The sequence below is a fragment of the Entelurus aequoreus genome, linkage group LG17, assembly GCF_033978785.1.
Source record: "Entelurus aequoreus isolate RoL-2023_Sb linkage group LG17, RoL_Eaeq_v1.1, whole genome shotgun sequence".
NCBI lineage: Eukaryota > Metazoa > Chordata > Actinopteri > Syngnathiformes > Syngnathidae > Entelurus > Entelurus aequoreus.
This window is the reverse complement of record NC_084747.1, coordinates 34,750,012-34,764,700: the sequence shown is the minus strand read 5'-3', so window position 1 is coordinate 34,764,700 and position 14,689 is coordinate 34,750,012. Positions and strand designations below refer to the sequence as shown.

Sequence of the window (14,689 nt, the reverse complement as noted above, 5' to 3'; positions counted from 1 at the left end):
GTATTTATGTTATGTAATTCTGTGCGACTTAAACAGTTTATCTTCTGTGCTGTTAATACCCATCTTGACTAACTGGGTTAATAAAAGTGCCACTGACAGTTTACAGTATAGTTGTCATTCAGTTCAATTTCAGTGAATTTCCTTTAAAGGCCTACTGAAATGACATTTTTTTATTTAAACGGGAATAGCAGATCCATTCTATGTGTCATACTTGATCATTTCGCGATATTGCCATATTTTTGCTGAAAGGATTTAGTAGAGAAAATCGACGATAAAGTTCGCAACTTTTGCTCGCTGATAAAAAAAAGCCTTGCCTTTACCGGAAGTAGCGTGACGTCACAGGAGCTAGTATTCCTCACAATTCCCCATTGTTTACAATGGAGCGAGAGAGATTCGGACCGAGAAAGTGACGATTACCCCATTAATTTGAGCGAGGATGAAAGATTCGTAGATGAGGAACGTTACAGTGAAGGACTTGAGTGGCAGTGATGGACGTATCTTATTTCGCTCTGACCGAAACTTAGGTACAAGCTGGCTCATTGGATTCCACACTCTCTCCTTTTTCTATTGTAGATCACAGATTTGTATTCTAAACCACCTCAGATATATATCCTCTTGAAAATGAGAGTCGAGAACGCGAAATGGACATTCACAGTGACTGAACATGTAAATACACGATTAATAATATTCAGCTTTGCGAAGCTAAAAAAAATAGAAGCTAACCTAGCTACGTAGCCAACGTGATAGCATCAGTCTCAAATGCAGATAGAAACTAAATTTTTAAAAAACCCTGACTGGATGGATAGACAGAAGATCAAAAATACTATTAAACCATGAACATGTAAATACACGATTAATAATATTCAGCTTTGCGAAGCTAAAAAAAAATAGAAGCTAACCTAGCTACGTAGCCAACGTGATAGCATCAGTCTCAAATGCAGATAGAAACTAAATTTAAAAAAAACCTGACTGGATGGATAGACAGAAGATCAAAAATACTATTAAACCATGAACATGTAAATACACGATTAATAATATTCAGCTTGGCGAAGCTAAAAAAACAGAAGCTAACTTAGATGCGGCGGCGGGCGTACTCACGGTAGCGCGTCTGCTACCCTGCTCAAAACACAACATAACCTCCTAGTGTTGGTGTTGCTGTAGTCCGCCGCTCCACCGATTGCACCTACAACTTTCTTATTTGCAGTCTCCATTGTCCATTAAACAAATTGCAAAAGATTCACCAACACAGATGTCCAGAATACTGTGGAATTTTGTCGAAGAAAGCAGAGGTATTTGAATTGGGTCCAAACACTTCCCTTGACCTCGTGATGTCACGCGCATACGTCATCATACCGCGACGTTTTCAAGCGGAAGTTTCCTGGGAAGTTTAAAATTGCACTTTGTAAGTTAACCCGGCCGTATTGGCATGTGTTGCAATGTTAAGATTTCATCATTAATATATAAACTATCAGACTGCGTGGTCGGTAGTAGTGGGTTTCAGTAGGCCTTTAAAAATGAATATCTTTATAAGTATATTTTCACCGGAAAATATATCAAGATATCGAGTTTATCGAAATATACTTTTCGTCTGTACCGCTAAGCCCCAGCGTGGCACAGTGATTACAAACAACACATAAAAGGCAGCCACCACAGTTGACGTACTTCACTCAAAAGTCATAATTTCTCTGTGATTGTTAAGTAATTTTGTTGGTTGTTCTGTTTACTTTTTTTACGTTAATTGCGCTGTCAGGTGCCTGTTATAGAGCCTGCTGGTCACTCAACACCGCATGAATGTAGCAGCAAAGTGCATCAAATACAGCCGCAAAATTATACTTTGACAAAATAAAAGCATGTTTTATTATAAGTTTATGAGCTAGTGTATGTTTAGAACTATAGATAGACGTATTATTTTGGTTGATTTTGTCAGGAAAACTAACGTCAGAACGGCTGCAATTGCATGCTTTTGGGCACAGCCGCACACGTCATTCGTAGTCTCTCGATGAGTTGGCCATACTCTCTTTATACATGACTCTGGTAATGGTGGTTCCATGATGCCTCTTGAGCCACATAATGGCAATACACGTAGGACGGTTAGCATGTTAGCTTCGGTGGACACCTGAAGTGTTTCATCCCTTTTTTTAAGAATACTTAAGTGGATCTTATGTGAAAGGTGACTTCTTGCAGTTTTCAACAAGTCAAACTTGAAACTTTTAAAGACTTTTTAAGACCATAGTGTGTACAATTTAAGACCCACTTTACATCCATACTGACAAACTAGTACAAAAACATAAAAGAAAATCAAAGACCCAGATATCATTGTAAGTATATGAATTCACTGCTCACACATTGGAAAACAAAATGCTAAATCTAACTAAAAACACCAGAAGTCTCTTTATTGTAAACTAATATTTGTTTGAAACTCTAAAATAAATATTGGAAAATCCCAACAGCCATTTTTTGTCTGCTTTGCCATGGAATTCCAATGCTTTTATGCCCAATGTTCGATAATTTTCTTTCAGAAGGCGCAGTGTGCTTCATATTTGGTGGTTTCGCGTGACGTCACCAACCAGAAGGTCAACCCCGGTGGAAGAAAGGACAACAATATAATGTCTGTGAAAGGCACTGTTATCACCTCTGCTGAAGCAAAATGGTTACCTTTTGCAGTGTTTTCAGCTGTCATAATTGAGCAAACAGAGAAAAACATCTACGGTCTGTCTGTAATTGTCTAAAAAGAAAGAAGGCCATTATGGATTGCAAGCCTCAGCCGATGCATGTACATGGTGCAGGTCTTTGTGATGTTTTGGCATCATTTGTCACAGACTTGTCCCGGATTTATGACTTATTTATTACCGTTCTCTTCATTTCACCGCAATGTTTGCAAATATGGCTCCTGAAACTTAAATAAAAATAATATGGCTCTTATAAAATCAGAACGATATTTAATGTTTCTTCTGCCAATTGTGTTATTTATTTGAATTAAGTAAACAAAAACTCGGTTAAAAGATTTTAGTGTGTGTATAAGTATTTTAGAGCAGTGGTCTCCAACCTCCGGTCCGGGGACCGGTACCGGTCCGTGACGCATTTGCTATCGGGCCACAGAGAAACATTAAATAATTTATAAAGCACTGCATTTTCTCCGACTTAACTTTTGCTTGTTAAACTAGACACACCAATAAGCTTGTTTATAGATGTAAAATAAAACTCCTCAAAGGAAGTTCCATCCATCCATCCATTTTCTACCGCTTGTCCCGTTCGGAGTCGCAGGGGTTGCTGGAGCCTATTTTAGCTGACACGATACAATGCACATTAGTGAACATATAAAATATAAATGTGACAGATTGTAGCCAAAGGCTGATTTCCATCTGCAGTCCCCAGCAGGATGTCATCCCAAAGAAACAAGCCCAGGGCTCCCACTAATTCAGCGTTATAGTGAGTTGTATTTTTCATGCACTTATTTTTGCTGTATTTATCTGGCACAAGTGGAAAGCCGGTCCCTCAAAATAATGCCTACATTAAACTGGTCCGTGATGCAAAAAAGGTTGGAGACCCCTGTTTTAGAGCGCATTCGTCAATACCAAAGACATGCACCTGGGGATAGGTTGATTGGCAACACTAAATTGGCCCTAGTGTGTGAATGTGAATGTTGTCTGTCTATCTGTGTTGGCCCTGCGATGAGGTGGCGACTTGTCCAGGGTGTACCCTGCCTTCCGCCCGATTGTAGCTGAGATAGGCTCCAGCGCCCCCCGCGACCCCAAAAGGGATAAGCGGTAGAAAATGGATGGATGGATGGATTCGTCAATACCACAATAACAATGATAACCGTGATAATTTTGGTCACAATAACGTGATATGAAATTTTGATATTGTTACATCCCTAGCTTCATTTTTTCATTTCATTTATTCTTTTATTTCTGGCAATGACATAAAAAAAAAAAAGTACAAGGTTGACAACATGTAATAATATAAATTAATATAATGCAAAGGGTAATGTACAGTATGTAAGCATGAAGCATGACGGTCCAGTTTTGCCTGAAAGGGAGTGGGAAGAAGATAATTTATTTAATCCCACCCCCCAGTTCTCAATTCAGTGATTAATACATAGAGTTTCACTGTTACTTTGTTTAGGGTTATACAAATGTTGTATCATAGTGGCATTACCACAGGTAACAATAATTATTACGCTGTAACAATAATTTGTACCAACAATGTAGGAAGAATGAATATACCAACAATGGTAATAGACAAAATACCAACAATGGTAATAGACAACAAAGCAAAAATGGTAAGGAAACATTGAAAACATGTTAACACTTTAAAACAGAGTACAACAGCAGGTCAAATTAAAGACCCTCATCTCTATATTTGAACCAGACCCGATGTTTGTATAATAGTGTAAATCGATTAATAGTTTGGCATTGCGTGTGTTGCAAGTCCAGTTTGTTCCATAGTTTTACTCCGCATACAGACACACAAAAACGTTTACGCGTGGTTTGAGCTCTCGGCAATGAGAAATATCCAAAACCTCTCCAGTTATGAGCTTGCACTCGTCTTGTAAAAAAACGTTGTAGATTAGGCGGCAAAAACGTGTTAAATGCTTTATATAAGATTACTGATGTATAAGTTAAAGTTAAAGTTAAAGTACCAATGATTGTCACACACACACTAGGTGTGGTGAAATTTGTCCTCTGCATTTGACCCATCCCCTTGTTCACCCCCTGGGAGGTGAGGGGAGCAGTGGGCAGCAACGGTGCTGCGCCCGGGAATCATTTTTGGTGATTTAACCCCCAATTCCAACCCTTGATGCTGAGTGCCAAGCAGGGAGGTAATGAGTCCCATTTTTATAGTCTTTGGTATGACTCGGCCGGGGTTTGAACTCACAACCTACCGATCTCAGGGTGGACACTCTAACCACTAGAGGATAAAGTATACCAAAAGGTAGAGTAATTGTTGAGAGTACAATACTTGTGCATTAACTGAAATCGAGGTCAAAAGTTAAATTAATCATGATTTAGATGTTTTCTATAGACGCCTGGCCCTACACTCCCCGATACTTCTGAGACAAAACACACTATTACACCTAGGAAACACTGCGCTAGCAAGTAAGCATTTTAACTTCTGCTGCATACTTTCTATTCATGTTACACTATATTGCCAAAAGTATTTGGCCATCTGCCTTTACTCACATATGAACTTGAAGTGCCATCCCATGGAATTGTCCAAAATGTTTTGGTATCCTGGAGACTTCAAAGTTCCTTTCAGTGGAACTAAGAGGGCCAAGCCCAACTCCTGAAAAACCAACCCCACACCATAATTCCTCCTCCACCAAATTTCACACTCAGCACAATGCAGTCCGAAATGTACCGTTCTCCTGGCAACCTCCAAACCCAGACTGGTTCATCAGATTGCCAGATGGAAAAGCGTGATTCATCACTCCAGAGAAGGTGTCTCAACTGCTCTAGAGTCCAGTGGCGACGTGCTTTACACCAATGCATCCGACGCTTTGCATTGGACTTGGTGATGTAAGGCTTAGATGCAGCTGTTCGGCCATGGAAACCCATTCCATGAAGCTCTCCGCGTACTGTACGTGGGCTAATTGAAGGTCACATGAAGTTTGGAGCTCTGTAGCAACTGACTGTGCAGAAAGTCTTCAAGCATCCGCTGACCCCTCTCTGTCAGTTTGCGTGGCCTACCACTTGGTGGCTGACTTGCTGTTGTTCCCAAACTCTTCACTTTTCTTACAATAAAGTTGACTTTGGAATATTTAGGAGCGAGGAAATTTCACGACTGGATTTGTTGCACAGGTGGCATCCTATGACAGTTCCACGCTGGAAATCACTGAGAGCGGACCGTTCTTTCACAAATGTTTGTAGAAACAGTCTCCATGCCTAAGTGCTTGACGGCGTGGCGAAGTTGGTAGAGTGGCTGTGCCAGCAATCGGAGGGTTGCTGGTTACTGGGGTTCAATCCCCACCTTCTACCATCCTAGTCACGTCCATTGTGTCCTTGGGCAAGACACTTCACCCTTGCTCCTGATGGGTGCTGGTTAGCGCCTTGCATGGCAGCTTCCTCCATCAGTGTGTGAATGTGTGTGTGAATGGGTGAATGTGGAAATACTGTCAAAGCGCTTTGAGTACCTTGAAGGTAGAAAAGCGCTATACAAGTATAACCCATTTATAATTTATTTTATACATCGGGCCAAGTGATTAGGACACCTGATTCTCATCATTTGGAAGGGTGGCCAGAGACTTTTTGGCAATATAGTGTATTTTGTACTTCTTTGTGTGACTCCTGTGACACATAGCAAGCTGCATTACACATGGGCAGAGGTGGGTAGTAACGCGCTACATTTACTCCGTTGCATCTACTTGAGTAACTTTTGGGATAAATTGTACTTCTAAGAGTAGTTTTAATGCAACATACTTTTACTTGAGTATATTTATAGAGAAGAAACGCTACTTTTACTCCGCTCCATTTATTTACATTCAGCTCGCTACTCGCTACTGATTTTTATCGATCTGTTAATGCACGCTTTGTTTGTTTTGGTTTGTCAGACAGACCTTCAAAGTAGGATCTATCGCATGCCTGCGTTTCACCAATCAAATGCAGTCACTGGTGACGTTTCACTCCGTTTCACCAATCAAACAGAGCCAGGCAGCTGAACAAACTTAAGCTTACATGAACTCAACGTCAAATTTGAGGAAGCACATTGCGGTAAGTAACGTTAGTAGATATTTTGGCTGTCACCGTAGGCTGATGTTAGCTTCCCTGCTATGAATCACTGTCAAATGTACATCGTGTGGGGACATTTATTAACGCACTGCAGCCTCATAGACACACAAGCACAGTCGCACACACACTCACGCATGCATACAAACACCAACCAGAAGTGCACATTGTGTTCCCAGGTGCAGCCCACACCTATCAGTTTATGGTTTGCGTAAAGGCTAACTTGTTATTTTCCTTTGTATGTAATCTCTGCCTACTGAGCCTATGGTGCTGTTAAATTATTGTGGCTCAATTTGCCTTAATTTTTTTTATGTTAATGTATTATTATTTAATATATATATTATTGTTTTAGTTGCTTAAGAGATATTCCTGGCTCGGAATTTGCTCATTGCTATTTTTATGTTTTTGTGCATTATTTGTTGCCGTCATCATTAAACGAACAGGTTACTCATCAGTTACTAAGTACTTGAGTAGTTTTTTCACAACATAATTTTTACTTTTACTCAAGTAAATATTTGGGTGACTACTCCCTACTTTTACTTGAGTAATAAATCTCTAAGGTAACAGTACTCTTACTTGAGTACAATTTCTGGCTACTCTACCCACCTCTGCACATGGGGCAGTCACTTAGCTAACTGGGTAGCATGCTACCTGCTTTGTTTATTTGGATTATTCTCACTTTAATTCTGTGATGTTTACATAACAATGTATACAGGTTTAACATTTATCCGGACAAGTCAATATCTTAAAATAGTACATTTTTACAGTAAAGTTACAGTAGCAGAAGCCTGAGCTGCTACATGCTAACTTTGCTGAATGTTTGTAATGAACATGTATGCGTTATTGCCATGGTGACCACCAAAAAAAAATCTAATTTAAGATGACAGCGTCACAAAAACGTGTAACTTGCTTCTTTAAAATACTTATATACAATAACCAGTGGAAAGTGAAGGTCTTATGAGATGCCAAACGCTTCAGAGAAAACTTTACAAGAAGGCCAGTTCTTTTTTAAGCTTCACTTCACACACACGCACATTTAAAGACTTTTTAAAGCATATACAATTGCACTTTAGAATGTGACGGACATGTTTGGAAGTTGGTAAAAGAGTGTAGCGTGTACTCACGTTCTCCGTTATCTCGGATGGGCACCCACCGCAGCACGTCGACAACACAACAGTTTGGACTTCGCATAACGGAAATGTGGCGTAAAAGCTAAAGAAAAAAAGTTAGTCGAAAGTGGCGAACCAAACTAAAAGAACAAAAAGTCAACGGGAAGAAGAGTACGAGGCACAAAACGTCGCTTCGGCGGCTTCCATTGTGAGCGTCTTGCCAATGTCTGCCCCACTTATTTAAAAAAGAGGAGAGGAGAGGAGAGAAAAAAAAAGTTTCTGGCACGAACTTGACGCGGAAAAAAAAAAGAAAAGTGGCGACCCCTCGTTTCCGCAAACCGAAAAAAAAACCCACCGCCACTGTCCAATCGTGACAAGTTAGAGGAATTTCACAAGAGCGCGTTGTTACTTCCGCCTCACCAAAGTAAAGGCAAAGTAAAACGCGTGACTTATTGGGTAAACTTTTATGGTTACAATTATTGATTAAAATAGCTAAAATAGTAGTAAAAAAAAAAGTAAGTATAAAAGTAAGTATTGCTTAGAATTTATTGTCTTAATATATTTTTTAAATATATATGTTGTTTTCGTTTTTAATGTGTATCTTAACTTATTTACCTTTTAAAGTTAAAAAGTTAAAGTACTCCATGGAGGAAGTGCTGGCTGTCCAGAGTCGGGACCCGGGGTGGACCGCTCGCCTGTGCATCGGTTGGGGACATCTCTGCACTGCTGACTTGTCTCCGCTCGGGATGGTTTCCTGCTGGCCCCACTATGGACTGTTGTGTTGGATCCACTATGGGCTGGACTTTCGCTGATATGTTGGATCCACTATGGACTGGACTTTCACAATATTATGTCAGACCCACTCGACATCCATTGCTTTCGGTCTCCCCTAGAGGGGGGTGGGGGGTTACCCACATATGCGGTCCTCTCCCAGGTTTCTCATAGTCATTCACATCGACGTCCCACTGGGGTGAGTTTTTCTTTGCCCTTATGTGGGCTCTATACCGAGGATGTCGTTGTGGCTTGTGCAGCCCTTTGAGACACTTGTGATTTAGGGCTATATAAATAAACATTGATTGATTGATGATTGTCACACACACACTTGGTGTGGCGAAATTATTCTCTGCATTTGACCCATCACCTTTGATCACCCCCTGGGAGGTGAGGGGAGCAGTGAGCAGCAGCGGTGGCCGCGCCCGATAATCTTTATTTTTATTTTTTATTTTTTTTATTTTAAACAACATAAAAAAAGACACAAGATACACTTACCATTAGTGCATCAACCCAAGAAAACCCTCCCTCCCCATTCACACTCATCCACACTCATTTACACAAAAGGGGCTGTCTCTTTCTGTTATTAAAAAAAACTTCTGGTTCCTGCAATATAGAATAATACAGTCTGCAAGGGATACAGTCTTTAGAGCACACATGATTGTGTGTGGTGCTGGTCCACTAACATTTTCATTAATTACTATTTTTTATGTAATTGTTTTTATATTGCTTTACTTTCAAACAAAACAAACAAAGGACCTTAACTTCACCAGACCGGGTTGTCAATGAAATCAGACTGTTCAAAAGGGTTCTTAAAACCAGGTCCAGTTCAGATTACGTCCAGATCGGGCTCAGCAACACACACCTTCACCCATGTACACCAAAAACCAGGAACACAACAGGTTGCATACAATCCACAAACAAAAATACATTTTCAAATTAAGCACCCATGTACAGTCCAGATCACATCCAAGTCGAAGTCAGCAACACATACCTTCATTTATGTACACTTAAAATAGGGAATACAACAACAGATTGCATATCATATATAAACAAAATTACATTTTCAAAATAAGCCTTTGAGGACTTCCCATCTTTTTTTATGTTTTTTGGCATCATTATCGTTTTCAACCATATAGTTTTCTAAAGTTAAAAAATACTGAATAAATGTTTTAAAGAAAGAAATACTAAGTGAATATCTGTTTTTGGCCTTAAAAATAAACCTTTTACCGAGTACTATAATTAAATTGACTAAATCATGACTGTCAATTAACTCTCCTAAAATAACAGAAACCACATCAAAATTCATAAACAAACCAATCTTTAAACACATTTTTTCAACTTCCACCCAAAACGAAGACACTATATGACAATACCAAAACAAATGTAGGGTGGATTCAGGCTCCTGACAACAAAATCGACAATCATCTGACTCTTGGTGCTTTAACCCCCTATTCCAACCCTTGATGTTGAGTGTCAAGCAGGGAGTAATGGGTCCCATTTTTATAGTCTTTGGTATGACTCGGCCGGGGTTTGAACTCACAACCTACCGATCTCAGGGCGGACACTCTAACCACTAGTGTGTTCGGGTGTTATATACTTGTAATGCAATTCACAATTTACACCTGGATTCAATATTTTATAATCAGTCGCTTCACACTCGGCTGCGAACCGATCCAGTGAGAGCTGAAGATCCTGGCCAGATGAAGCCATCAGGACCACATCATCTGCAAAAAGCAGAGACCTAATCCTGCAGCCACCAAACCGGATCCCCTCAACGCCTTGACTGCGCCTAGAAATTCTGTCCATAAAAGTTATGAACAGAATCGGTGACAAAGGGCAGCCTTGGCGGAGTCCAACCCTCACTGGAAACGTGTCCGACTTACTGCCGGCAATGCGGACCAAGCTCTGACACTGATCGTACAGGGAGCGGACAGCCACAATCAGACAGTCCGATACCCCATACTCTCTGAGCACTCCCCACAGGACCTCCCGAGGGACACGGTCGAATGACTTCTCCAAGTCCACAAAGCACATGTAGACTGGTTGGGCAAACTCCCATGCACCCTCAAGGACCCTGCCGAGAGTATAGAGCTGGTCCACAGTTCCACGACCAGAACGAAAACCACACTGTTCCTCCTGAATCCGAGGTTCGACTATCCGGGGTAGCCTCCTCTCCAGTACACCCGAATAGACCTTACCGGGAAGGCTGAGGAGTGTGATCCCACGATAGTTGGAACACACCCTCCGGTTCCCCTTCTTAAAGAGAGGAACCACCACCCCGGTCTGCCAATCCAGAGGTACCTCCCCTGATGTCCACACGATGCTGCAGAGTCTTGTCAACCAAGACAGCCCCACAGCATCCAGAGCCTTAAGGAACTCCGGGCGGATCTCATCCACCCCCGGGGCCTTGCCACCGAGGAGCTTTTTAACTACCTCAGCAACCTCAGCCTCAGAAATAGGAGAGCCCACCACAGATTCCCCAGGCACTGCTTCCTCATAGGAAGATGTGTCGGTGGGATTGAGGAGGTCTTCGAAGTATTCCCTCCACCGATCCACAACATCCGCAGTCGAGGTCAGCAGAACACCATCCGCACCATACACGGTGTTGACAGTGCACTGCTTCCCCTTCCTGAGGCGGCGGATGGTGGTCCAGAATCGCTTCGAAGCCGTCCGGAAGTCGTTTTCCATGGCCTCGCCGAACTCCTCCCATGTCCGAGTTTTTGCCTCCGCGACCGCTGAAGCCGCACACCGCTTGGCCTGTCGGTACCTGTCCGCTGCCTCAGGAGTCCTATGAGCCAAAAGAACCCGATAGGACTCCTTCTTCAGCTTGACGGCATCCCTCACCGCCGGTGTCCACCAACGGGTTCTAGGATTACCGCCACAACAGGCACCAACTACCTTGCGGCCACAGCTCCAATCAGCCGCCTCGACAATAGAGGTGCGGAACATGGTCCACTCGGACTCAATGTCCAGCACCTCCCTCGTGACATGTTCAAAGTTCTTCCGGAGGTGGGAATTGAAACTCTCTCTGACAGGGGACTCTGCCAGACGTTCCCAGCAGACCCTCACAATGCGTTTGGGCCTGCCAGGTCTGTCCGGCATCCTCCCCCACCATCGCAGCCAACTCACCACCAGGTGGTGATCGGTAGAAAGCTCCGCCCCTCTCTTCACCCGAGTGTCCAAAACATGAGGCCGCAAATCCGATGACACAACTACAAAGTCGATCATGGAACTGCGGCCTAGGGTGTCCTGGTGCCAAGTGCACATATGGACACCCTTATGCTTGAACATGGTGTTCGTTATGGACAATCTGTGACGAGCACAAAAGTCCAATAACAAAACACCACTCAGGTTCAGATCCGAGCGGCCATTCTTCCCATTTACACCTCTCCAGGTTTCACTGTCGTTGCCAACATGAGCGTTGAAGTCACCCAGTAGTCTTAGAAGTGATCATTTGAAAATGTTCAATTTGAAAAATGTGCACTTAGAAAAAATATAAAAATAAAGTGTTGCATATTGATATTTATCTGTTTCTACATATATTTAATGTGAGAAATCATTAAGATGATCAGTGTTTCCACAAAGATAAATATCATTAATTATTAATAATAACAGAGTTAAAGGTAAATTGAGCAAATTGGCTATTTCTGGCAATTTATTTAAGTGTGTATCAAACTGGTAGCCCTTCGCATTAATCAGTACCCAAGAAGTAGCTCTTGGTTTCAAAAAGGTTGGTGACCCCTGGAATAAAGAATACACAATTTAAATTTGATTTTTTTCCAGTGTAAAACGTTTTATTTAATGTTTCTGTATTTTAATTTGGCGTATTCAAACCTAAGGTTATTGAAAAAGCAAAATTAAAAGTGAGACAACAAAAAAGTTTGTGTTCTTTGAAGGCTCTTGAGCAACAATATGTGCTACCTTATATTTAAACTACTGCTAATTTACTAAATTCGCATAATTTTATATATTTATAAGCAGAATGTTAATATTAATTGTACTGATATTTAAGCATGCAATGGTATTCTGTGTAATGTTAGTTACAGTGTTTTTTTTAAATAATTGTCTAATCCTCTATTTAGAAATATTAAAAAATTATTATTAAATAATATTAAAAATAATAAAAACATCTAATAATTAAATATTACTGCAACAAGGTCATAATCCAAATATAATAAAAAACATATATTTATATATAATAAACATATGTATTTTTGGATTGTATACTTTAAATTATCAATATATTTGACATATATTTTATATAATAAAAATATATGATTAATTGTAATTACAACAAGGCCTCAGCCAAAAAAAAAATAATGCCACAAAATATTACACAATGAAATATGAGGTCCGATAACGATAATCTTCGACCGCACACATGATTTTTCAAAATGAGCGTTGCACAACTCTCACAACTGCTTATCGTGAGGAATCTATTTTTATGTTTACTGGTGCTTTTAGTTCTTTTGTCTCTTAGAAAATCTGCTTTTCATCTAAATTACTACACAGCAGTCATACAATAGGCGTGACCTGAGGTTGAAGGGTCTTATGATGGACTGACACTCCCTTCCTATGCTAGATCAGTCTAAAACTTTAACCATAACTATAAAGTCCTATCGTTCTGACCCAAATCACATCATTTCGTGCTCTGTTGGATAGGAAATGAATTATAATCGAATTTAAAAAAATCTAAAAGTTCTCCTATGTTGTGCCTTACTTTAAATATACAGTAGATGCAGTATAAAAGACTGAGCTTGTTTTGATTTAATATTCAGTGAGTGATCAATTTCTGATTTCTCTGAGAGGAAAGCAATTACATGTCTTCAAACATTACATAAGTATGACTAATGTTGTGGCTAATTCAATTTTATTAGTGATATTTGTGGGTTAGACTAGTCATGTGGTGTTCATTTGATGAGCGGATTCTGAATAAACACAATGTTTTGGCTCATGAACAGTAAACCTAACACACAGTTTAATGCATCTTAATGCAGTTGGTCAATCCCCTCTCAATCAAGTTAATCTTTTATTTTGATACTGCAGGGCAGGAAGCAGTTTATGTTAGTCTAACACTTTCGAGGATTCGGTAGAAGTCAAATCATCTTACATCATTCTGTTAACATTTATAATATATATTCAAATTGATGTTCCATATTGCGTGATTAGCTTTCAGTACTATACACCCTATAATGACAAAATATACATATACAAATGTTTTGCAAAAACTGTGAAATAAAGCTGATATAACATTCCAAATATACATTTTAGATTTTATTTAGGCATATTTAAGCTGCAAAGTGGTGCCTGGTAAAGCAGGCTATGGTCAAACTGATACACAGCGACACCTAGTGTTGCCAAGCGGTAGTTATTGATGGATGGCTACGATAATAAAAGACTTACACTAGGGCGAGGGACGCACTATAACTGCCTTCTTTGTTAAAAAATGAAAATAAATTTAAAAAAAGCGACAGGAACATGTTGTGGATTTTCTAGTGGATGTCCCTTATGGGCATCCGTAGTTGTGTATGTATGTTTGTGTGTGCAATAATTTTAAAACTTAACTGGACAGAGCTTGCTAGAAAGTTCCTTCTTAATGGTGACGTCGTAGAGACCTACAGGTAGCAACCTATTTTGCTATTGAACAACACAAAAACATATTTTACAAGCATCTATATATTTTCAATTTTTTTTTTTTTTTTTTTGCGAAAACAAATGTATTTTGTTTTCAGTAAATGCGTTTGAATGTTTACTATTATCCATATTTCAGTGCAAAACATTACACTTATAATAATTAGCAATACACGCATTCACATGACGTCAGTGGAAAATGGCAGTCCCATTTTGCGTTAGATTTGTGTAGCAAATCATATTTTGCAAGCATGTATATTATTATATTTTGAAAAAAATAAACTCGACTGAAAAATGAAAAAAATTAATTAAAATAAGATTGCTATTGAACAGTCTTATACAAATTCCTGTCTGATATGGTTAACTTTACGGGTTAATTACCCTGAACTTTTAGGCGCTAACGTTGAAAAAAGTTCCCTTTTTTTTGGTTCAAAACTAGTTGTCATATTA

The 14,689-nt window shown here is 39.9% G+C and overlaps 1 protein-coding gene across 1 annotated transcript in view; it reads right to left on the bottom strand.

The window, feature by feature from the left end:
• Nucleotides 1-8,233, bottom strand: part of sh2b3 (SH2B adaptor protein 3) — a 131,755-nt gene extending 123,522 nt beyond the window's left edge. The window contains exon 1 of the mRNA XM_062025567.1: nucleotides 7,850-8,233. The gene's annotated coding sequence lies outside the window, so the exon portion shown is untranslated. The remainder of the gene's footprint in view (nucleotides 1-7,849) is intronic.
• Nucleotides 8,234-14,689: the final 6,456 nt, after the last annotated feature.